Below are 24,552 nucleotides of genomic sequence, written 5' to 3'. Positions count from 1 at the left end.
AGGACCTGAGGAGGAAAGTATAGATAAATGAAGTAAATGTTCCTCATAATCAGCAGTGGTAAACAGCTCGATGATTAAATAGTAACTGGTAATAGAGTATATTATTATCCCTAGGAAAGAAATTATAATTTCAATCATTTTATATGGCACACACTCACAAAATCTTGCTCGTTTACGTACTTACAGTCACACACTCTCACTCTCACGAATTCACACTCACTAACTCACTCACAAACACTCATGCCTTCACTTCTTTATTTTCTCAAACAATGCTGTTCTTTCATTCATACGTTTCACAATCTTTGTCTTCCACACTCTCACAGACGCACAATCTTCCTCTCTCAAACACTCACACAATTTCGCTCGCTCACGTACTTACACAATCTTGCTAGTCACACTCGCGCAATTCGCTATTTCACGCGCACACAATCACAGAATTCGCTATCTCATGCACTCACACTCACAATTCGCTCGCTCTTTCACGTACTCACACTCATAATTCGGTATTTCACTCACTGACACAGTTCGCTCACTCACACTCACATGCACAATTCCCTATTTCACGCATTCATACAATTCTCTCTCTCTCCCTCCCCCCCCTCTCACTCTCTCGCATTCACACGCACAATTCCCTATTTCACGCACTGACACAATTCGCTCTTTCGCGCACTCACAATCACAATTCGCTATTTCACGCACTGACACAGTTCGCTCTTTCATGCGCGCACTACACAATCGCTGGCTCACGCACTCACAAAATTCGCTATCTCACGCAATCATATTAAAGCTATTTTGCTCTCTCGTGAACTGACACTCACCCACACTCCACAGTCTCGTTCTCACGCACTAACACTCACAAAATTTGCTATCTCTAGTCCTCGTATTGTTTCATTTGCTATCTGACGCGCCCACACTCAAACATTCTCGCTCACACCCACACACACTAACACTTACTTACTCTCTCTCTCTCGCGCGCTCTCTCCTCACGCACATACTTGCACACACACGCACGCACGCTCGCTCGTTCTATCACATACTCACATTGACACCTTGCTTTCTCTCCCTTTCTCTATCTCTTCATTTTTGTCTCTCTCTCTCTCTCTCTCTCTCTCTCTCTCTCTCTCTCTCTTTCTCTCTTTGCATCCGCAATTGCCTCTCTTCTTCTGCCTCTGCCCCCTCTCTCTTTCTCTCCCTTATGCTCACATTCCTTGGCTAATGAGCTCCGGAAGATTATCATAGGATAGGCCCTCATACGACGCAGCAAGCACGGTTGCAAATATGTATGAGAATAAGCCAATCTGTCTTCTAAGGCAAAGGACGGGAACTACTTGATTTTTTAGGGGGGGTTGAAGACATCCCCCGGCCTGTGCTCCAGCAATCAATCTGGTTTTAGAAAAGCATTTTGATCTGGAAATTTTTCCTGACAGCAAGGATGATATCACAAATATTTTAAATGGGACTGAATGCATTTCACGTTTCACTGTTCCATAGTATAAATAAAATAATATATGAGCCATTTAATGTTTTGATCTTAGTAGGAATTCTCAATTGTGATACGAAATTTATTGTGAGCTCAAGGAGCTTAGAATCGGCCGAAGTTTTGAAATGGCCAGAGGCTCTCTTGGTGTCAGAGAGAAGGTAAGTGTTATTTATTACAGAGACAACGGTTCTTTCTGGGATTAGAAGGCTTTTTTGAGAGGTTGGAGAGGTTTTTATATTGTGGGATGTTTCAGACTAGCTGAAGAAAGGATTAGTGACTAAATAATTAATGTGTAATTCGTGTCCTCTCGAAATTATTTGTACTGTTTGATTTTTTGTAAATATGGTCAATTATCCGTAGATGTATATAATTTTTATTTAAACCTTTTGTCTTCTTTATAAATTTTTACGGAAACTCTTAGGTCTTTGAAAGGAAAAGTGGTGCAATGTAGTTTATTTTTTTAAACATTTAAACGGATGTTGAAAAACAATTTCGGTCACATGACTAAAAGAACATTTAGCCAGAAAGAGAAAATATTTAATTTGTGTTAATTAAACTGCTTTCCATGACCATTTAATCGAAGTTGGAGTACCCGATCGAATTTGCCATTTCGTTCTCAGGGAGCACTTAAGAGTAAAGGAAACTCGATTCCCACCCCCAAAGGTTAACTTGATCTTTGGGCGAAGTCCACATTTCGAAGTGGATAATGGAAGTGGCCCTTGATCGCCGGCGGCGTTAGGCACTGAATCCTCATTCATGAATGAGAATCCTTTCATTTCCCGCTGCCAATCGTTGTGGAAGGATGAGTGCGGTTTTGTAAAACGGAAAATTACACTTGACTGTAAATCGATGAAGCGGTATATTGCGATTTGGTATACTGTGGTTCATTTTTGACAAAAAGCATGCCTTTCGGGAATATTTGTCTAAACTTGGCACGTAATGTTTCTTTATAGTTAACTTTTTTTTCAACTAGAAAATTCATTTTCTTTTCCTAAAATAAAAGCGTGAAACATAAGACCCGTCTTTACTTTAGAGGCGAAAGGATTTTTCCCGTTTTCTAGTTAACCTTTTATTCAGTATGTCCGAACTATGCCACTGTATTTTCTGGAAGATTTTTTTAATATTTATTTTATTAATTGATATCTGTACAAAATAAATATGGATTGAGTAAATAGTGTAGATATTAATTCACTACTTTCGTGGTCCGCTTGACCAATAAATACTTGACAATTAATTAAGGTTTTTAGTTGAGATGAAAAAAAGTTAATGGCACGAGCGGGATTCGAACCCACGATCTTCGGCTAGATACGCCGCTGCTCTACCACTTGAGCTATCGTGACCTCGACTTTTTTTCATCTCAACTAAAAACCTTAATTAATTGTCAAGTGTAGATATTTATGTACAAATATATCAGACCAGGAGGAGGCAATGGGGAGAGACACCAGCCAGTACTGGAACTCTCTTTTATTTGGGAGGGTTAAGATAGGAGGTCACGATGCCATTGTCGTTTTATACAGCTTGGAGGATTATCACTATGGGACAATGGGTGGGTTAAAATGGAGAGAGTTCAGAGTAGATATTGAGGAAGCGTTTTTGGATCAGAATTGAAAGTAGGATTTGTTGGATATTGGAGGGTTGTCCGAGCCCCACAGTTCGATTCCGTAAGTCCAAATCTGTCTGATGAGTGTTTTTCGTAAGCGGTTAGTTTCTAGTGCATGCTTAATGTTGATTTTGGTCCCATAGGTGTCCGAGAGTACATATCATTTGCTAAGTTCTTGTCCTTTTAATATGGGTTCGGTGTAAATTTTCTTTCTTAGTAGAACCCAAGGTAGCGGGTTCGGTTGGGTGAGAGGGTTTGTCTTGCTGTATATATACACTGGTGGAGGTTCGTCTTCTATTGTAGATATATACGTCACCTGAAGCCTCTTTTGTTCGTTCAGTTTAATGTGCCATCGATAGCACCAGTCTGTTATGAGGTCTAGGTGATCTTGGATTTCTTCTTCTTCAAGGGTAGGGTCAGTGTGAGGAGAGGATTACAGTATTGTACGCGAAGTTTGTGATTTAGACATCATATCTATACGGTCTGTAAACTTTATAGAGGATTGGTCTTAGGATACTCCCTTGGGTCTGCTATAGCTTTATTGGACGGAGGTATAGTAATGGTATTGAGCTTAAACACTTGTTGGCTTTTTTACTCCTTCAACCTGATCCGCCTCCGAGTCCGCAAGCAAGAGCATCAGTATAATGAGGTTCAGTAATGTTTTAACGCTTCTCTGGCTAGGGTACGATTTTGGAGTGAGTAGATAGGTTGCGGTATCGTGTGCATAGTGAGTTGTCTGTTTGGATGTGTAGAGGATTTGACCTAGGGTACTTCCTCGTGGAACTGGAATTGTTGCTTTAAAAAACATGGGGTCGTCGGTAGCCGCAATTGTTTAGGTGTTGACAGGGTGCTCATCGCTGTAAAGTAAAGGTGGACATACTTACAATTGTTTTGTTTTTTCAAAACACCGACACCCCGAGGGTTGGTATGTCCTTTGCTGTTCTATTGCTAAGATCTAAATTGCTCAAGAATGGCTTTCCTCGGTTTTATAGCCTTTTCCTAGCTATAGCAAGCGACATAGTCTTCTGCTAATAGTCCCATTTATTTATTTTTAGAAACATGTCCAGTAAAAATTACCCTTTAGGTACTAAGGGTACTGTACTATAAAAATATTTATCCTTCTCTGTTGAGTAGGACGAATATTCTTTCTCACATGGTTTATTTCAGATAGTAGTCTTTTTGCTTCGGTCACAGTGTTAGTGTTAGTGTTATCTACCATCCCAGGATTCCAGCTCTTTTTTAATAGGTTGTAATGGATTTGGACCTATTGATCTGAGTTTTAGCTAGCAACCTCACCTGATCGACATCATGACCTGGAACACGTCAGACTTTTCCAGACTAGATCATGAATCGGCTGGAATGCCTTAACAAGCTCCCTAGCTATCTGATACTATTATTATTGCTATACCCATGAAATGTTTTGTTATACCCATGAAATGTTTTGCTATACACTTGTTTGTTTCATGTGATCATGTTTCCATGAATTCAGCTTGAAAGATGATTGTGTTTGAGCCGAGGGTCATTACTATATTTAGGCTGAATCAACATTGTGTAACTGTGAAGTGTAAATAATAAAACTACAGTTTATTGCCTAAAAATCTTAGTTTTTTATGTGTGGTGATTAGTGACCGTTTGTCGATGATTATTCAGAAATCGTGAGATGCGGTCTGGTGCGATGTAGGTTTCAGAAAAACATTTTCTTTATCGTGCCAACGTTTCGATCTTTATTGAGATCACCTTCAGGGCCTGGGATTTACAAACATTGTTTAAATTTAACAAATACATGTAGGATGTGGAAAAAAGTTAATTTATACAATACAAAATATATTTTTTTATTTTCAATCAAAGTATTTGTACTCAGTGATGAAAGATGATCTCAATAAAGATCGAAACGTTGGCACGACAAAGAAAATGTTTTTCTGAAACCTACATCACACCAGACCGCATCTCACGATTTCTGAATAATCTTGGTTTTTTAATTACTTTAGGTTCCTACTAAACCAGGATTATTTTGTACTTTCGACCTTTTTCACGGCATCATGGGTGTCGAAATTATGTCATCATCAGATCTTGTTTTCCTCGAAAGTAAAGCAAAATATACGCTGTTGAAGAAAGTTCAACTATCGGTCTAAACTGTAACTTTAAACAGCACAAAAATTAATTTCTCCCACTGTTTTGAAGCCATTCGCGAGCTTTTTATCACTGTAGAAATGCAATTCTTTAAAAGTTAGACGTTCGCAGTTTGTCTTCTGTATTTTAATGTCTTTCAACGTTAGAATGGAAGGAAATACGCTTGGGGCAAGTTTTAAAATTAGGATGTACTAGTTTTTCGCCAAATAAGTTTTAACAAGTAGAAAAGCCAACTTCGTTACTAAGTCCAGCTCGTGGAGTCTTCTCGTTACTCGGCGTGGGTCGGTTGTTAATAATAAATTAGGCACGGGTGAAATACCTGCTGGTATTTTCACTGAGGAAACAGTAAAGGTAAGAATAGACAATTTTTTTGACAAAATCTTTAAAAATATCTCGCCAACTATTAAAGAAGGGTGCTTTTCATTTGTTTTTTACTTTAAAGACTATTTAAATTGTCTCAAAGTAGTCTGACCTCGGCCTTTCATTTGGCCCCACGGTTTTTGTGCTGAGGTCGCCGACTTATTCACGTTTTCCGTCGTGTTGAAGTATTTTCTACGACGAAAGCCTCTCCACAAGTGTTGATCAGCCGTATACGAACTTGGAAAATCAATGTCACATTTGATGACTTGAATGATTATCGATTATTTTTCTTTAATTTTCTGGTTACCCAGACACATATGTACCCTGATACTTAAATCAGAGCTTATAATTGATTTATCTTCACGATCTTCTCTTATTTTTCAACAGTGGTCCCTTCGAAAGGGGAAAAAACTCTAGTTACCCTTTGTTTTTATTTCTATTAGACATTGAAGATCACTTTTTATAATAAATCCGAGTGATATAATTGTGTTATATTTTAATCTCCTCTAAGAATCTGTTGCTCATGAGACTTTTTCACTTTTCGAGCTTCTCTCATGATTTATCTCAACTTTGCACGAAACTTTCTGGCAAAGTCAAGTTTTCTTATCTTTAGCAAAGAAAAAGATCCTTTATGAATTGTACTGTTAAAATACGTTGAACAATCTATGTGGGGTTGACACGATTGTAATGTAACATAAAAATTGATGGATTTTTATGTTGTTTTTCAACACTAAAATCCTTTTACTCACCAAGTATGCTCGGAAACGATACAGTGACGACTCAGAGGACAAAAGGTTCGAGGGCTTTATACTTCACCCGAACTGTAATATTTATGCAGCATATGGCTGCGCCTTGGTTCGTCGAATGTGCTCTGGCCTGCAATTAAACCGATTATCGACATTCCTGCCCATCCCATCAAGGACATAATTGCGATTATCGGTCCCTGTACTGGGACATCGTCGTATTAAACATTTACCACTATTAGGAGAGACAGGACTGTTTTTTAAAACCTTGTTTGCAAAGGTTTTAATTATTCACTCCTATTTAAGGCCACCCCTTAAAATTTTTATTCATCCTGTTGAGAATATTCGAAAGTTTTGACTTTAATCTAACTCAAATCAAATACAACAACAAAATTACTACATTTCTTCCAAAAGTTGGCGATAAAAGATTGTTTTGGTTTGGTCAAGTAAATAATAGAACCACTAGTTCAATTATTGATTTGTTATTTGGATAAGATATTTATTAAACAATTTTTCACACAATCAATGGTTATCTATTAAAATTGCCTATTATTATTAAGAAAAATGATCTTTTCTTATAAATTTTGTCAATTTTAGTTTTTCGAGATTTTCCAGCGAAACCAGAAAAGGGTTATTTTTAAAACAAAATGATTACTTGAAATATATACCATAGTTGAATAGTGAACCATAAGACCATTAGATCAAAAGATTTTTTGATTGTTAAATATTAATTATTTTGGCCATTATTATCAAGGCTCAAAAGGCAATACGAAAACGAAGTAGAAACGATAAAAATCATAACACACAAAAAGACAAATATCCACAATAAACAAAACGACACCATAATAAAAACACCAAACGGACATTTAAAATACGTAAATGTATGCCTAGTTTCTATTGAGAGTGAATGAATTTATTAGAGTGAATGTGCGATGCGGGAGGGTCGATGGCGGAATATCGAGTTCCCCATCGACCTTCAATTAGGGTAGTTGTACAATATGTGTAAAGGTTGAAAATGAATGTATATATTAGCGTGTATGTGCGATGCGGGAGGGTTGATGGCGGAATATCGAGTACCACATAGACCCTCACTTAGGTTAGTTGTATAGTATGTGTAAAGGTGCTGAGTGTGAACGTATTTATTAGCGTGAATTTGTATATGAGAGGGTCGATGGCGGAATATCGAGTACCACATCGACCCTAAAAGCCTAAATTAGGCTAGTTGGATAACACGTGGAAAGGTTGGGTTGAGAGTGAATGTATTTATTAGCGTGATGTGTGATACGAGAGGGTCGATGGAGGAATATCGAGTATTCCATCACCCTAATTGAATGAATAGGAGTGAATGATTTAAGAATGAACGTGAGTACGAGTGGGTTTGGAACTCAATACGTTGGGTGCCGAATTGACCTAGCTGTTGCCAGCACCCTCCCCCGGAGCCCAACCTCGGTGGCTGGACGGATAAGACTGAGGTCTGCCCCCGGGGTGGGTGATTGTCGAGTCTGCCGGCTCTAAATAGCAAACGCTGGAGTTGCCGGGGGACTACAAGAGGCCAATAGGGTCAACTCGGCACATGTTTATATATGTACGTACATTTGCGGATTTGAGCCAATACAAATCCAAATCTATGTAAAACTTACTTAGAACGTACTTGTATCGGAGTATTTCTGAGGTAGGGCCCAACTAGGAATGGTCAAATTACAGGTTCATCACCTCTAAGACCCAAAAGAATAACTCCAAATAATAATAATGTGTTCCAGTTTCATAGCCTTATAAAAAGTTAGCCTAGTCGCTTACCAACCTGTGTTAACCTTGCTTATAATTTTTATTATTGACCCTCTAGAAAGTGTTAGGAAGTAATGCAATATATTATAATTTAATTAATTGTTCATTTTCTAACTGAATGATCGTTTGGCGTTTAGTTCGGTTGTTCGTCTTTTCAATTATCAGAAATATCGTATTGCATAAAACAACTGAAACACGGCAATATGCGGTATCGAGGAGAACTTTTCGAGTATGATTGTCACGTCCATCCTAGCTAATTGAAAGAAACACACACAGGCACAGGCGCACATCCGTTATTTCTGCCTCGCTCACCGTTTAGTGATTAGCGGTGTTGATTGGGATGGGTAAGTGAACATTGAACTTTCCGAAGCGTTGGAAATTACAAATTCCCTATGCCATAACGGCTGATAAATTCTCAACCCCGATCTTCAAATTACATCGTGGCAATGGACAAAGTCTAATAAAAAGACGCTGGAATGTTGGAGGAACCGCACCGAGATATATGAACGTACTTTCTCGGAGCACTATCCCTCTTTCCCAGTCCAGACCCGAATATTTTCAAATGCTATTTTTCAAAGGATTTTTCTCCTCTAGACGGATTTTCGAACTGTTGCAATGAACTGGGCAACATTTATTCGGATGGAAGGGGTTCATTACTAATTCACTCAAATTTTTACTAGAGTACCTTCTCAGAGAACCTCTTAAGGATTTACGTTGTATATTTGGTCTCTTTTTGCCCTTAGGGACTTTATTGACCCTACAATGTATATGAAATGGCCGAACTGTTAAGGCACAGGGTGCACACTGGTTTTATTGAAACATTTTTTGATAATAGGTCTAAAAATGCTGTTCGAGCGTTCTTGCCTATGGCCTCGTCTCCCCACCGCTAGAATCACCAAGGGATAGCACAGCCTTGCCGGTTTTTGGGTGAGATGACAGGATCTTTATGGGATCAAAGGATGGCGGTACGGATAGTTTCAGGAAGGTCTGCCTGCGGTATGTGTGTAAGAGTGGTCACAATGAGTTGAAAGTATTTGTCGGTTATGTAGAGCTTTAGGATCAGATCTAGGTAAAAGGGAGGACAAGTGTTAGTGTATTGAGGGAAGTCTACCGTGTATGTTGAAAAGTAATGGGCCTGGAATGTTTCTTTAAGGAACTCTGGAGGATAGAAAGAACCGGAAAGGTTCAAGTTCGGTACGTAACGTTTTAGGATGAGATAGTATATTGTAGAAAGGAAGGATTTGAGTTTCAGAAGTAGAAAGCCTGAGAAACGTCTAGACTACAGGGCAGAACTGCTAACGGTCTAGGGATAAATTTGGTCGAGCCACGATGAATTGGCTAGTCAGGAATGATATTGGTTGTGGATAGGATTTCTAGCAGTTGGTATCTAATTTCTTTCCGGGAATAGCCCGGTACCCTTAAAATGGAAGATGGTGCTGGTCTTCCAACCCTAATTTTCGCCCAATCAATCTTGTGTTCATTTCCTCACCGTCGGTCTTATGGTCCAATTCCAGGCCCATCCTAGGACGGATGTTGGTCACTATGGCCTCTCTCAGGCTCTCCGATGAACGGAAGTCAGATAACGAGCATCTTGGGGAGCTGTTGTATCCCCTCTGACCTGAGCTTGTATACAGCTCCTAGCCCCACGAACTCAGCTTCCTCCCTAAAATAGGGCTAGTGGTATGTCGCCATGAAGGTTTCTTGTAATATCCTGTACTCAGTCACTTTCCTTGCCGCCAGCCGACTCATAAGCAACAGCCCAGGACAGAAGCCTTTTTGGGTTTATGTAACTTCTTATATACCTAATATCATATAATACGACAATGCATATTATTTTATAATTCTACGTTAAAAAAAACAAATCGATTGATATCGTCCTCGAAATACATGTAACAAAGCAGAATATTTGGTTCTAAGCTGCTAGGATCCATTGCCATGCTATGGCACGTGACAATATTTTTCGACCTAGTATCACCAAAAAACGTTTCATTATCGATGTTAATTAATTAATTAATTATATCTAGATTTGGTTAGAAATCCAACTTTAACTTAACTTCTTCCAGAACTTAGTTATTTAAACGTGCAATTAGTCGAATTCGATTTTGTTCATTAAATTCTCATGTTCGTCAATTATTTTAATCAAACTCCTCATAAAAGGCTCTCAACGCCAATACAGTCTAAACTTGTTGATGAATCATGTGAAACCTTGAGCGCTGATAAGACTCGATGGCAAACATTAATCCGTGTTTGTCCTGTGTCATACCCCATCATAATTGAAAATATCCAACTTTTTTAATCCATCAATTAATAACTATTTAATTGTTTTATGCGACAGATTGTTTAGGTTTTAAAGATAGAATTATCTTCTAGGATTTGGATGAAACTTAAAGATATGATAGCACGTTTAATCCCAGTCTCTCTAAAAGCAGTTAAAAGTGACTTGAGATTATAAGAGTCTGTTCATAATTATCCATCAAGCCGTCACACAGCTGTGGGTGCTATATTTATACTATAATATTGAGCTCTTGTTATAAATTTTACTTACTTGAATAATTAGTTCAATAATAAATAAAAATCCTTAGTCAAGCTATTAAAATATTAACATGTAAAAAATTAGATGAAAATTAGTCAGGGAATGCATTCAAAATTTCCAAAATCTGGGGAAACATTGCTGATGATTTCTTGGGTTCTAGAACATAAGAGGAATTTTGGGTAACATATAAGCCAGAAGAGGATCTGCATTGAACCTGCATATTGAATCAGTGGAAAAATTCTAAAGGTGTAGGTTTAACACAGTAAGCTTATGTTAAAACAACTTTCATCAAGACTTAAACCCATTGCTACTGTTAGAGAAGAGTAAACTCAGAGGAGTGTTAGGACTATATATCAGTCAAGGCATCCTCAGAATCGACCCAAAACAGATAAAATAAGTGGATAAACTCTAGAGTTGCTAGACGCAGCAAGATTATGTTAAAACATCTCTCACCAAGACTGTCAAACTCACTGCTACTGTCAGAGAAGAGTAAACTCAGAGGAGTGATAAGACTAGTCATGGCATGTGAGTTCTGTTGTCTTCGAATACTAAACCACCCAAGGCTAACATACCAAAAAAACCCAGGGGAAAAGAATTGCAGGAATGCCATTCAGTGCCATCATATTTCTGAAAAGAGTCGGTTGAACTGAACTACAAAAATTACCCTAAGTAAGAAAACTGATTTTTGAGCAAGTAGACAAAGAAATTCTGGATAATGAAAAAGCTATAAAAGCACTAGAAAATCACATTTAAAAGTCTGTCCAAAATCTCCAAAACCACCTCCATCTCAGAATTGACTCTCGATCGATAAAAGGACAAATTCCAGAGGTGCCAGACTACTGTCTATTTCGAGGGAAACACATCTGTTACACAAGGCAAAGTTCAGAGGAGTGTGAGGTATATATCGCTCACTGGAATCTGAAAAAACACGTACACAGCATGGGTATATTCAACGATACCCCATTTGTAGCTTATACTAGGAAGAAACTGCCACCAACAATAGCTTCGAATGCAAAGCAAACTAAGGAAAGGAATTATATGGTCAGTCAATGGTCTAGCACTCCTTAGGAGAAGGATCGAGTTGATTGCACTGAACTAAGGACCTTGGAAAGTATAATACGCGAGAAGGCTGTAGTGCTTGGGGAACAAAAAGCCTCTTCTTAGTATCCATATTCAACGCCATTAATAATAATTCGCAAGTTAATAAATTATACTAAAACTAAAAACAACCGATTTTAATCTATACTGTCATAAAGATTGATCGTTCATGAAGTATTGAAATTGAAAATATCACTCTAAAATAAAACCTACTTTACTTCTTCTCAGATATAGAAAATGGTACGCTTGAATCAGCTCTAAATAGATATTTCGACACTTTTAGAAAATTGGATTTATACTTGGGCTTTTCACATAAGAAAATCCGATATTGGAAAACTATTCCTCGAGCTCTCACCACCTTAGATGGAACAGTTGGCAGATGCGACAAGTTTCACAATATTGTCTCTTGGATGTCCTTTGCCCCCTTGAGCACATCTCAACTTCCTTTCGAATTCCGTCGCGACTCTTTCACGGCTCGACAAATTTAACATCCTCGATAGCGCGCAGTCTGTCGTTTGTCGTTAACAAGGCGATAACAAAAAGACCCCCCTCCCCCGAAGTTCAATTAGGAAAACTTTCTTCTAACAAAGTCCGAGGAATATGGATTAGTGTAATTTATATTCCTTTCCCCTGCTCGGCATGAGACTTGATTCCGCATGGCTTCCTAATCGATACCGTCCTAATTCAACTTCATTTCAGTATATCCAATTTGGAGAAATGTTCATTCCAATTCGACCGGTTGTGATTTTCCAGATGATGAACCTAAATCTAAAGGTGCTACGTAATAGTTTAATAGCACAGCCATGTGTATGAAGTTACAAAGCAGGCATAGGTCGAGTAGGGCAGGATTACCAATAATTAAAGAGAGGTAAAGGTCGGAGATTGAGCGGGCCACCCGTGTGATGTACTTTATGTGTTGTTTTAGTACACCTTCTAGGCAGTTATTACGTTGTATGTCGTACTTATTTGATTTACACAGCCCTAATCTTATTGGATTCGAGGCTGGTAGTTTATTACCAGGATAATTTTTTATTTTCCGATATTTCATCATTAATAGTCCCTAAGTTTATATTTTATTACATTTTACATTCTGGTGTACGGTTTATATCGTTTAATACAATACACACGTATTCCTAACCTGACTGTTGAAAGAGGTGTAACAAGGCGACTATTTACAGTTTCAAAACCAGCATAATTGTATTTTCTGATTAATCCATTGTAAGCCATAGTACGAATTCTTGTGTGTTCCAATTGGGGGGTTATCGGGAAAAAAGGGCCAGAGGCGACGGTGGGAATCGAACCCACGACCGCGGCGTGAGAGTCTCTCAGTCCCCCGTAGTATATGGTTTAAAACATGATTTTCACAAATGTAACCTCACTGGATTGGAAGGAAGGGGCGACATATTGGTGTTCATTATAATGAAAATATTTTTTTCCCGTAGTATTTAACCACCAGTACACTCTAATTTTATGTTTTATTACATAATCCATGGGATATCATATTTTACATCGTTCAAAACGAGCTTTTCAAAGTCCTAACCTAACTCGATAGGATGGGGTATCACATAGTGACGTAGTTAATTGTGAAAGCTTAGATTTTGGGTAATTTATCATAGTTACATTGTAAATTTATATTTTATTACATTATTCACGCACTAATTACATTTTCTATATAGATTAATGCAAGATGTACACAATTATAAGCTCACTGGAATCATAAGGGTGTGAGGAACGCGGGGTATAATGTGGGAACGTGGGTTACACCCTCATTTTATATTTTATCATATTATCCACTCAGTTCTTAAGTTTTATATAATTCCACAAGCTGTACACACTGCATTTGAAGTGTGCAGAACACGGATTTCAGCCTTCAATCGTAAGATGATTTCTTATCGTGAAATATAATTTTAATTATCCTAACCCCACTGGATTCGTATGAATGTGCACAATGAAACTTTCTGCCTTTAATACTAAGATAATTGTTAATTTTCTTGATAATTTGCCTTGATTGTAAACTTAATTGATATTTTACTACATTGTCCACATACTTGTCAATTTTTTTTATGGTGAAATTCAATTTTAACTAACCTAACCTCACTGGATCCGTACGAATGAAAGTTTCTGCCATTAATACCATTGATTGGTGAAAAATTGATCATTTTCCTAGTATTTTATCTTTAATATACTCTCAGTTGTTATTTTATTACATTATCCACGTACTAATGTTTTTTTTAAATCGTGAGATTCAATTTTTATTATCCTAACCTCACTGGATTCGTAAGAATGTGTACAATGAAACTTTCTTCCATTAATACCGTGGTAATTGATAATTTTCCTGGTATTTTTTTTTATTATACTCTCAGTTGATGTTTTATTACAATTTCCACGTACTAATTTTTTTTTTAAATCGTGAGATTCAATTTTTATATCCTAACCTCACTGGGTTCGTACGAATGTGTACAATGAAACTTTCTTCCATTAATACCGTGATAATTGATAATTTTCCTGGTATTTTATTTTTATTATACACTCAGTTAATATTTTATTACATTTTCAACGCATTGATTAAGTTTTTATCCTTTAATACTAGATTTTAGTAATCCAAACCTCACTGGATGGAACACAACGTGTGTTTCTGGTTTTAATACCAGGCTAATTGTTTATTTTCTTGGTAATGTACCATTATTATAATGTAATAGTGTATTTTATTACATGATGCTTTATATAGTTCAATACAAGATTTAATCTATCCTCCTCTCACTAGATTCGTAGGTATTTATCCATCTCGAACTTTTACTTCTAGTGCTTGGAAAATTGTTGTTTATCATTATTGCATTCTTAATTTTTCTTTTCTTAACTGACTCTTTTGCCAGGTGTTTGGCTCTGTTTTGCACATTTTATAATTTGACATAGTTCTAAATTTATTTTACCCATTTTGTAAATTCCGGCAAATATTGTTCACCGTCGATACCAGGGTTTATGGAATTGATCTCATCTTCTGAGACTCTTAGTACGATCCTTCAACCCCCTCGTTCAAATTGCCCCTTTCTGTCCGGTTTTATCCAATCAAGACGGTTTTCCGCGCCATGGGAAAATTGGATGGACCACTCGAGCTTATATCCATCCCACAGGTGGTGACTCAAGGTAGTGATCTGGAATCTCATGTTATTTGATATAAAACGACTGGGACTTGTTGAACACGCAATTAAATTAAGGCAATGGACGAAACTGTTTAGCTAAGTCAAGAATTCTCTTCCGACCTGTAATTTTATCTCGATTACTCACATTAAGCTCTAAGTACAATCTTAATTCCTATCTCTAGTGTACTTCAGAACTTTATTTAAAAATATCCGAATATCATATTTATACGCCTTGGTATTTGTAAACAAGGAGATAATTCAACCTAAACATTTTCATTAAAGGAGTAATTAATGTCCTTGATAGAAAAACGATGTGTTGGCATATATTTGAACAAGTTTGGGCCAAGGTTAGAAGTAGGATCGATCAAATGTTGTGTAATTGTTAATATAATGCACATTCTGATGATCCATTTGACGTCTTGAATAGCCATTTTTCTTAAAACGTCTATGCAATCTCATGTTGTTGCATAACTCGGCAGAAACTCTTCTATAAACGATTACATAAGTTTGTGAAAATATTTTCCCCTTCGCTCATTGTGTAGCAAATGGATTTGCAAATAAATACTGATAATTTTTTTATTTTAATTATTGTTTATCTAAACTCTACTTGCATTATATACAACCAGCAGAATGGATTTCAATTTATGTTGGTGGCATTACGGGTATTAAAGAGATAGTTGTGTCGAAAGTTTTGATTTTAATGATTTGATTGTTGGTTGGGTAGGTAATGAAGGATTTTAAATCGTTTGTTGAGTGTCTGTTTTTCGTGTGTGTGGATTCAAGTCTTCTATCAAATGTAAGTCCTAAATAGTTAACTTAGTCGGATTGAGAAGTTCATTGTATAGGTATACGCTAGGACAAGTCTCACAACGGAGTGTAAATGTGATATGTTGTGACTTTGACGGGTTAAACTTTATTTTCCAAAGATTGCTCCATTTTTCAATTGTTGATATCTGGTTTCGTAACATAAGTGAAGCTTGTGAAGAGGGACGACTTGTTAATATTCCTATTTGTGGGCATATCAGAAGTAAAAATTGTGTACAACAGCGTAGCGAGTATTGACCCTTGCGGCACACCTGCAATCACTTCTTCCATCTCAGAAGTCTCCCTGGTTTACTGCGAAAAATCTCTCCTTAAGGTATGATTGTATAATTAGATAATAGGCCTGGGGTGAGATGAAGTAGTGAAATCTGTAACTCTGTGAAATCGATGAGTAGTGGAACAGTGGGTTCGAAAGCCAAATTAATAATCTGCTTTTTGAACGAGCAATAGAGATAATCCTTTAGTAATTATGCTTCAATGCCGAATCGAGTTTGAGTAGTTCAACATTGAGTTGACAACCGACCCAATGCTGTTCAGCATGAATTCCAAATGAGTAATACGATTAAAAAAAATGTTAAGAGTCTGTCTGACTATGGAGTAACTATTTAACCACTTTTAAGAGACTATCCGGCCCGGAGGACCATATTGAGCTGTCGCCCTTCAACTAATGAAATCTGTAACTGTGCAGTTGATGAGTAGTGGAATGATCGGTTCGAAAGTCAAATTGGTCGTCTAGTAAGATGCTGTTTGAACTAGAAATAGAGATAATCCTTTTGTAATTGTGCCGCAATACTGAAACGCGTTTGAATCGTTCAATATTAAGTTAACGACCCAGTAAGTAACCCAATGCTGTTCAGCATGAATTCCAAATGAGTAATACGATATAAAAAAGAATTAAGTGTCTGTCTGACTGTGGGGTAACTATTTAACCACTTTTAAGAGTCTATCCGGCCGGGAGGACCATGTTGAGCGGTCCCCCTTCAAGTAATGAAATCAGTAAATTTGATGGGTAGTGGACTATGTTCCAAAGCCAAATTGATGATCTGGTTCGATGCTGTTTGAACTAGCAATAACGACAATTCTTTTTCATTAATTTTTCGAATAATTTAGAAGGAACGTATAAGAAACTAATGCTGTTACTAGCCCAATGCTGTTCAGCATGAATTGATCATCCCTGATCGTGTTCTTCACTGTTTTTGTCAGAATCTTGTATCCAGTGTCGAATCTGTGACAAGTTTTGTCAGAATAAATTTCTCCCCTGAGAAAATTAGATCTTTATCAAGCCTACGAAGAATAAATGATATCTATTACCATGTATTATTGATTAATTCGTCGAACGTTCCTGTTTCAAAGTGGAGTTTCCTTCGGGGTCGAGTGGGGCTTGAAGCATCTCGAAAGGCGCTCAAGAAAAGCAAATTATCGATTGTTGGTTGGTTCTTCTAGGGCGAAACCTCGTCAAGTGATCTATTCGAGAATAATCTTGAATACTGAACTTTCTAATAATTCCGGACCAATTTTGAAAAAATATTCAAATTTCCAGTCATCTTTGATATACATTTCGGAACTACAGTTCAGTGTGGTCTTTCAAGGAGAAATATAAACGAGAATTTTTTTCATTCTTCATTGCTCTTTATTTTAGCTACGGCCAACAGACTTATACTGCGGAAAAGATCGACACAGTTGTAAATCGACAAGAAAGACCCAAAGATATCCTTGAACTCAGATTCATTCATTTTTCATCGCTACACCTTTAAAATATTTAAAAAAAACTTAAATCATACTTTTAAAAACCATAATTGTATAAATCTTGAGAATTAGAAATAAATATTTGTCGGTTGATTGTTTGGGTTAAGAGCGAGGACTTTGTAATTGTTTGATAATGAATGTTTTCGTTTTTGTCAGCGGTTTTCCCGACCCTGACCATTTTAGGTCTCCATTTTTAATCAAATGTTTCGGATAATCACGTTTCGCCGGTTTTCTTTCTTCTTGACATCTGAAAATTAATGACCCGGTATCTGTGCCATCTGGCCTTGCAATTTTGATCTGTGAGGTGCGTTTCTGCTACTAGCTATCTTCAGTGATGCTATAACAATAAAAACACCGCCTTCTGTTTGAATATTATTTGTTTTGATTACAAGACGTGGTTATCAAGTTTAACAACAAAGCATGAGTTTCTCACTGAAGATGGTGCATTGTCGAAACGCGTTTGGGTAGTTCAACATTGAATTGACGACCGACCCAATAAAGTGACCCAATGCGGTTCAGCATGAATTCCCAGTGAGTAATACGATTTAAAAAATTTTAAGATTCTGTCTGACTATGGAGTATCGAGTTAACCATTTTTAAGAGACTATCCGGCCCGGAGGACCATTTGAGCTGTCTCCCGTTTATTAAAATTAAAAAAATGAAATAAATTCGATATGAGCAAAAAGGATGTATAAAATAATAAGACCGAATCCGCCCTGAATCCGAACCCCTCATACTTAAAAACGACTTTGATTTTTAAAAACACCGGCACCCTGGCTTATGTCCTCTGATGTTCCAAACCACTATGAAAAAAGTATGTACTAGTGGGATTTTTCTTTGCGCGCAAGGATGACGGATTTCGGGCTCGGAACAGCTTCCGTTGCAAGAAGAGACTCTGGGTGAGAAAAAATTAATTTAAAAAATTAATTACTAGGCTTCTAGGCTTCAACTCACTGCACTAGGCTAAATTTGTGCAGAGTTAACCCATCAATTACATTCTTCTGTTTTGCCGACAATATTCAGCAGTGTACCTTGCTTTAAGGGTTAGATTTTATTATCATATCATCAGCAATGGATGCATTTTTCACAATTAATCGCTGGTTCTAGGTCGTCATGGACAGCAGATATTCGAAAAGCCCCAAGACGCTACCTTGTGGAACTCACGCTTTTATAATTTTGGACCTAATTGTTTGTATTGGGTAAACAACTTCTGCGGGCTTAAATTCACCAATTATCACATTCTTCAATTTTGATGTTAATTTTCTGCTATGGAACTTGCGTTGCTTTAATTCTTGGAATTTATTGCCATGTCATCAGCAATAGATGCAACTTCCAGAGTTGTTCCCTGGTTTTAGATTGTCATGGACTTAAACCAGATATAGGAAAGGCCCAAGATGCTGCCTTTAGGAACTCCAGCTTTTATAATTTGTGAACTAGATATTGAGCTTATAGGACAGCCCCTACTCACATGCATCCCATTTGAATTAGTTTAGTGGCCATGGTCAGCCGGTATGGGGTCTCTCTTAGGTACGGCGGGGAGGTGGAGGGGTAAAAAATGCTACCTTTAGGAACTCCAGCTTTTATAATTTGTGAACTAGATATTGAATGTTTTGTATTGAACAAGGAACGTCTGCAGGTTTAACTTTAAGACGCTGATGAATGGCGGTTTAATCCACCAATTATCATATTCTTCAATTTTCTGCAGTGAACCTTGCACCTTCTTGTTGCTTAACGAGTTATGCTATTACCGTGTCAACAAAAGAAGGAATTTTCACAGTTATTTGTCGGTTCTGGGTGGTCATGGATGTACCCTAGAAAAACTAACAAGATGCTACCTTGAGGTACACCAGCTTTTATAACTGATATCCTCGATATTTATATTTGAGAAAGAACTTCTTCAGTGTACCTTGCACCTAATCGCTCATTTAAGACTTATGTTTTATTACCATGGTTATCAGCAAAGAAATGAAGGTTCTAGGTAGTCGTGTACGTGCACAAGATAAAAGCCTCAAAGCACTAGCTTGTGGATCTCCACCTTTTATAACTGATGACCTAGATATTCAGTTTTTTTTTTTATTGGATAAAGAACATTAGCGGGTTTAACGTTAAGATGCTGATGAATGGCGGTACATGCTTCAATTTTCTGCAGTGAACCTTGCACCTGCTTGTTGGTTAAAGAGTTATGCTATTACCGTGTCATAGTAAAAGGAAGAATTGTGATAGTTATCTGCTGGTTCTGGGTGGTCATGGATGTACCCTAGGAATACTAAAGTGATAAAGATGCTACCTTGAAATACAACAATCTGAGCTATTAAAACTGAAGTCCTAGATATAGGAATTGTTGTATTTGAGAGAGAACCTCTGCAAGTATGATGTTAAAACTTTGTTTTGTTTCTCAAGAAGGCTTTAAGCTTAACTTTTAAAAAGTGGTTTTCCACCAGAATTTGAGTTAAATCATACCGATAAGAGAATTTCCCTTAGTATTTTTTGACCGTCGGAAAACGCTCCGGGAGGAATCGATTGCAGGCAGCTCCACGGTGTTGGCGGACAAAAAAATTCGGCAAACCCACGCCCCCGACCTGGGCGAATTTCCGGTCCTTGCAGCCCTCCGCCCCATCCTTTCCGGATCCGAGTGCACCCGGCCAAAATAAAGGCGACCGACCGTGGCGCGCTTTTATGTGACGTCGGGGTCTGATTAACGGGGGTTGGATCTGCGGGGGTGGACGACGGTCGGGGGCTGCTCGCTCGTTTTGGGGGCAGTGTGCTAGGAGTCGCATTGATTCCACCGGTTAGGCATGCGCAGGGGCAGATAGTGCAGATCAGGCGAGCAGCCAAGTCGCCACCATCTTCTCGCCGAACTAGCTGAATCCGCGGAGGCCCTTTTTAAGTTTGCGGTAAGAAACGATGTTCCACCCTTATTTTATCGCCTAAAGCCTGTCCTTTTCAGCTTTCGCTTTCTCTACATTCTAATTTTTCATTCAAATTGGCAAATTATATCGTAAATAAGTACACATTTTGTAATATTAGGTAATACGACATGGTCATTATAGCAACACATGTACTTTCTTTTTAAAGACACTTACGTTATCATATTTGACTAGTTTCTTGTTATATAGGTAGGATGACATATCATTCTTTGTCTATATTTCTGATACCGTCGAGCTTCATGCCCGTACCTGTGAAAAATTCAGTTGTACCATTTCACCCCCTAGGAGTCTCGAAGATTCCAGACCTCGGTACGTTCGTTTTCTCCAAGTAAAGGTAACGCCCACCCTTGTAGCAGTTGCCATGACTACATTTCGGTGTATAAATATAACGAGCCGCTTTTTTTTCCTCGCATCCTCTCACTTTTTCGTTGTCCCCGCGGGACAGAAGCGGAAGGCGAGATGGTCGACTCAGTTTCTTCCACAAATTTCCCACTGGCTTTCTCGTCCCTAAATCGATGAAATCGAGATTACGGCACATTTTTATGCGACCACTCGTTCTTAATGGCGTCCGTTTGTGACTTGGGGCCCAATTGGTGTTAACCTTTGTCCTACATTACTACAAACCGAGACCTACTGCACACATTTACCACGACAACAAAAAACTAATTTTTTATTTTTATTTTTGAATCATAACAGGTTATTTACATATATCATAACCTGATATGGTTAAATAAGAAACCGGTATATTTCGTACGAAAAAAAAAACAATTTTCGCATATATTTTTATCGAAAAACATCCACGTCCAACATTCTCGATTTTACAAAACAATAAAAACTAGGATTTCATTACAATTGACCTCTTAATCGTAAGGTAATTAATCATGTTTGTAGATAAGATTTTATGAATTAGATCATGTTTCCATCTGTTTTGTTGAAACTTAACTGACTCAGTGTGTTTTTTGGTCGTAAAGTAAACCAAACCGCCTTCCAATGTACAGTAATTGTATACTTTATTAATTAAATAGAAAGGATAATTTGGTAAAAGGCCAGATAGTTGATGATTGACCATGATTTCATACCACCAAGAATTCCAGTTGAATTTATAAGCAGGGTGTCCCACGAACAAGGACTCACTACCTTTCAAAGTTTTATTCCATGAAGTTCCTCCTGTTTTATAAAATATCGCATAACTTTTATTACATCAATAAACAGAGCATTGAAAATTTTATGAGGTCCTTTTTTTATTATAACCTTAAGCAAAGAAAATACGGTATCAATTAGAGATGAAGTCCTAGATATTGAGTTTTTGTATTTGAGAGAGAACTTCTGAAGTGTACCTTGCTCGTTCCTTTAAGGCTTATATTTTATTACCATGGTTATCAGCAAAGAAAGGAAGGTCCGAGGTAGTCTTGAACTTTTTCGAGTTTTCCAAAGTTCTTGTCTAAAGTTTAAATAAATAGATTGTTGATGAATGATGACAATAAATAAATAGATTGTTGATGAATGATGACAAATCGCTCATTTTTTTCACGTAATCCCCATCAAAATGTCATCGTGCAATCAAGAATCCATCAAATAGGATTTATTTATATACAGGGTGTCTTTTGAACATACAACAAAGTTCAATATGTTTAAATTAAAAAGCCCGTTTTGTGAAAAGTCCGATTCTAAATTTCATTCGAGCTGGTTCACTTTTAAGATCACTTCAACCATTCACGATTTTTTCCCATAAAGTCCCCCTCCTCTTGTATGTCATAATACATATAATCTGTAAAAATTAACTGTATTGTACTATTTATTCCCCGTATGGTGAACTTTGAAAACCCTATGATATTCATTTTTAAATACATTTTTTCATTGTACCTTAAGCAAATAAAATACAAAATCAATTAGAAGGTGAACTTTTACGAGTTTCCAAAGTCCTTTTCTAAAGTTTAAATAAAAAGTCAGATTGTGCCATCCTGGCCCCAAGAATCGATACAATTGGACTTATATACAGGGTGTCCCGTGAAATAACGCTAATACATCGGGAGTTTATCATCGGTTTATCCTACGAATCAAAACTGACTGAAAAGTCTCTTATTGTCTTAAGCACGATTCTCAATTTTATTCAAGATATTTCACTTTTCATGTTACTTCAACCTTTTACAGCTTTTGCCCATAAAGTGAGGTGATTTAACCTTTGAAAAATTAAGTACACGTATTTGAAAGTCATCCGTAGTGGCCAATTTTCCGTAAGCCTCATGTCAGTCAGTTTTTACAGAACAAAGGAAATCTCGCTCACACAAGGACTTGAGAAACACGTAAAAGTTATATTCGAAGAGATTTTCTAATTTATTTAATTCGGAGGACTTTATGTACTAAAGTTGTATCCTTCCTTTCTAGTAGTTAACTCTAACTCATCCTAAAATCCTACCTGTATGTTCGTTTCCATGTTATGTACGGTACCTTAACCTCTCCGATCCATTCTATCCTCTATGGATCAACGGAGCATCTTAGGTCTTTGGTATTCATAATTTTTAGACTTCGCCGAACACTCTCACTCACGCTTACCTTTGCCAACGTTACAACTTGATTGGAGCAATCTTATCTTCAGCCGACATTATTTCTGATCAAATGGCTTCGGTAATTACCACCGCACGGTTCCATAATTTTATCAAGTTGTAGACATCGTGACATATCTAGAATGCAAGGAGTTCTGCCCGGGGTTCTTCTGACGTCTCCCAGGTGTTTGACCGCGTCTAGCCCTGTCTACTGCTGAAACTCCAAATCCTTCCTTTCTAGCACGTACTATCTCATTCTAAAATCTTACTTACCTTATCGTTTCTTTCATGTGGACCTCAATATCTCCGATCTTCTATGGTTGCTTTTCAAGGGAGCATCTTAGATCCGCTACTATTCATAAACGGTAGACTTCTCCCAACACTCTTATCTTTGTTGACGTTGCAGAAACCTAGTTATAACAATCTTATCCACAACCAACATTATTCCTGTCCACAAAATTGGCTTCGGTAGTTACCAATGCACATTTCCGTAATTTTATCAAGTTGTAGACATCGTGACGTCTCTAGAATACACGAGGTTCTGCCCGGGGTTTTTTCACACGTCTCCCTGGTGTTTGACCGCGTCTAGCCCTGTCTACTGCTGAAAGTCCAAATCCTTCCTTTCTAGCACGTACTATCTCATTCTAAAATCTTACTTATCTTATCGTTTCTTTCATGTGGACCTCAATATCTCCGATCTTCTATGGTTGTTTTTCAAGGGAGCATCTTAGATCCGTTACTATTCATATACGGTAGACATCTCCCAACACTTACCTTTGACGACGTTACAGAAACCTAGTTATAACAATCTTATCCACAACCAACATTATTCCTGTCTACAAAATTGGCTTCAGTAGTTACCAATGCACCGTTCCTAGTTTTATCAAGTTGTAGGCATCGTGACATCTCTGGAGTGCAAGAAGTTCTGCCCGGGGTTTTTTCAAGACGTCTCCCTGGTGTTTGGCCGCTTCTGGCACTGTCTACTGCTGAATTTCCAAATCCTTCCTTTCTCGTACGTTCTATCTCATTCTAAAATCCTACCTATCTTATCGTTTCTTTCATGTAATTTCCTGGACCTCAATATCTCGGATCCTCTATGGTTGTTTTTCAAGGGAGCATTTTTGGTCCGTTACTATTCATATACAGTAGACTTCTTCAACTCTCTAACCTTTTCACTTTTACCTTTGTTGATGTTGCAGAAACCTACAACAATCTTATCTACAACCAACATTATTTCTGACCACCATTTTGACTTCGGTAATTACCACTGCACGATTCCATAATTTTATCAAGTTGTATACATCGTGACATAAGTACAGTGCAAGAAGTTTTGCCCGGGGTTCTTCCAAGGCTCATATGATATCCTCTGGCACTAACTCAAATCCTTTCATTCTAGTTCATACTCTCATAAGATCCTGCCTATACTATCCTTTTCTCCATCTGTCCTATCTAACATCTACGCTATTTCTCAAGGGAACATACTAGGACCGTTACTTGTCGTACACCGTAGAATTCCTGAATCCTCCAACCCATTCACCCTTACCTTTGCTGTCGAGCAATCGTCTCTGCAAACCTCGATCCTGTCTTAGAAGTTCCATCACTCCAAGACCACGTCGGAATCCGAGGTTGGTCAATTTCATTTTCA

The 24,552-nt window shown here is 37.6% G+C and overlaps 2 protein-coding genes across 9 annotated transcripts in view; one reads left to right on the top strand and one right to left on the bottom strand.

Annotated features, from left to right (window-relative positions):
• LOC106674125 (odorant receptor 46a-like) overlaps positions 1 to 6,727 on the bottom strand; it is a 56,417-nt gene extending 49,690 nt beyond the window's left edge. The window contains exon 1 of the mRNA XM_014406650.2: positions 6,320 to 6,727. The gene's annotated coding sequence lies outside the window, so the exon portion shown is untranslated. The remainder of the gene's footprint in view (positions 1 to 6,319) is intronic.
• The window catches only part of LOC106674124 (endophilin-A), a 129,064-nt gene that overhangs the window by 44,971 nt on the left and 59,541 nt on the right, over positions 1 to 24,552 (top strand). The window contains exon 1 of one of the 8 annotated variants that reach the window (XM_024226054.1): positions 20,245 to 20,331. The exons of the other annotated variants lie outside the window; for them this stretch is intronic. The gene's annotated coding sequence lies outside the window, so the exon portion shown is untranslated. Of the gene's footprint in view, positions 1 to 20,244; positions 20,332 to 24,552 lie in introns of those variants that run through there. 8 annotated transcript variants of the gene reach the window in all.

The sequence above is a fragment of the Cimex lectularius genome, unplaced genomic scaffold (genome assembly GCF_000648675.2).
Source record: "Cimex lectularius strain Harlan isolate CLEC.00 unplaced genomic scaffold, Clec_2.1 scaffold110, whole genome shotgun sequence".
Taxonomy (NCBI): Eukaryota; Metazoa; Arthropoda; class Insecta; order Hemiptera; family Cimicidae; genus Cimex; species Cimex lectularius.
Note: the sequence above shows the minus strand (reverse complement) of the source record. Positions and strands in the feature narration are given on the sequence as shown.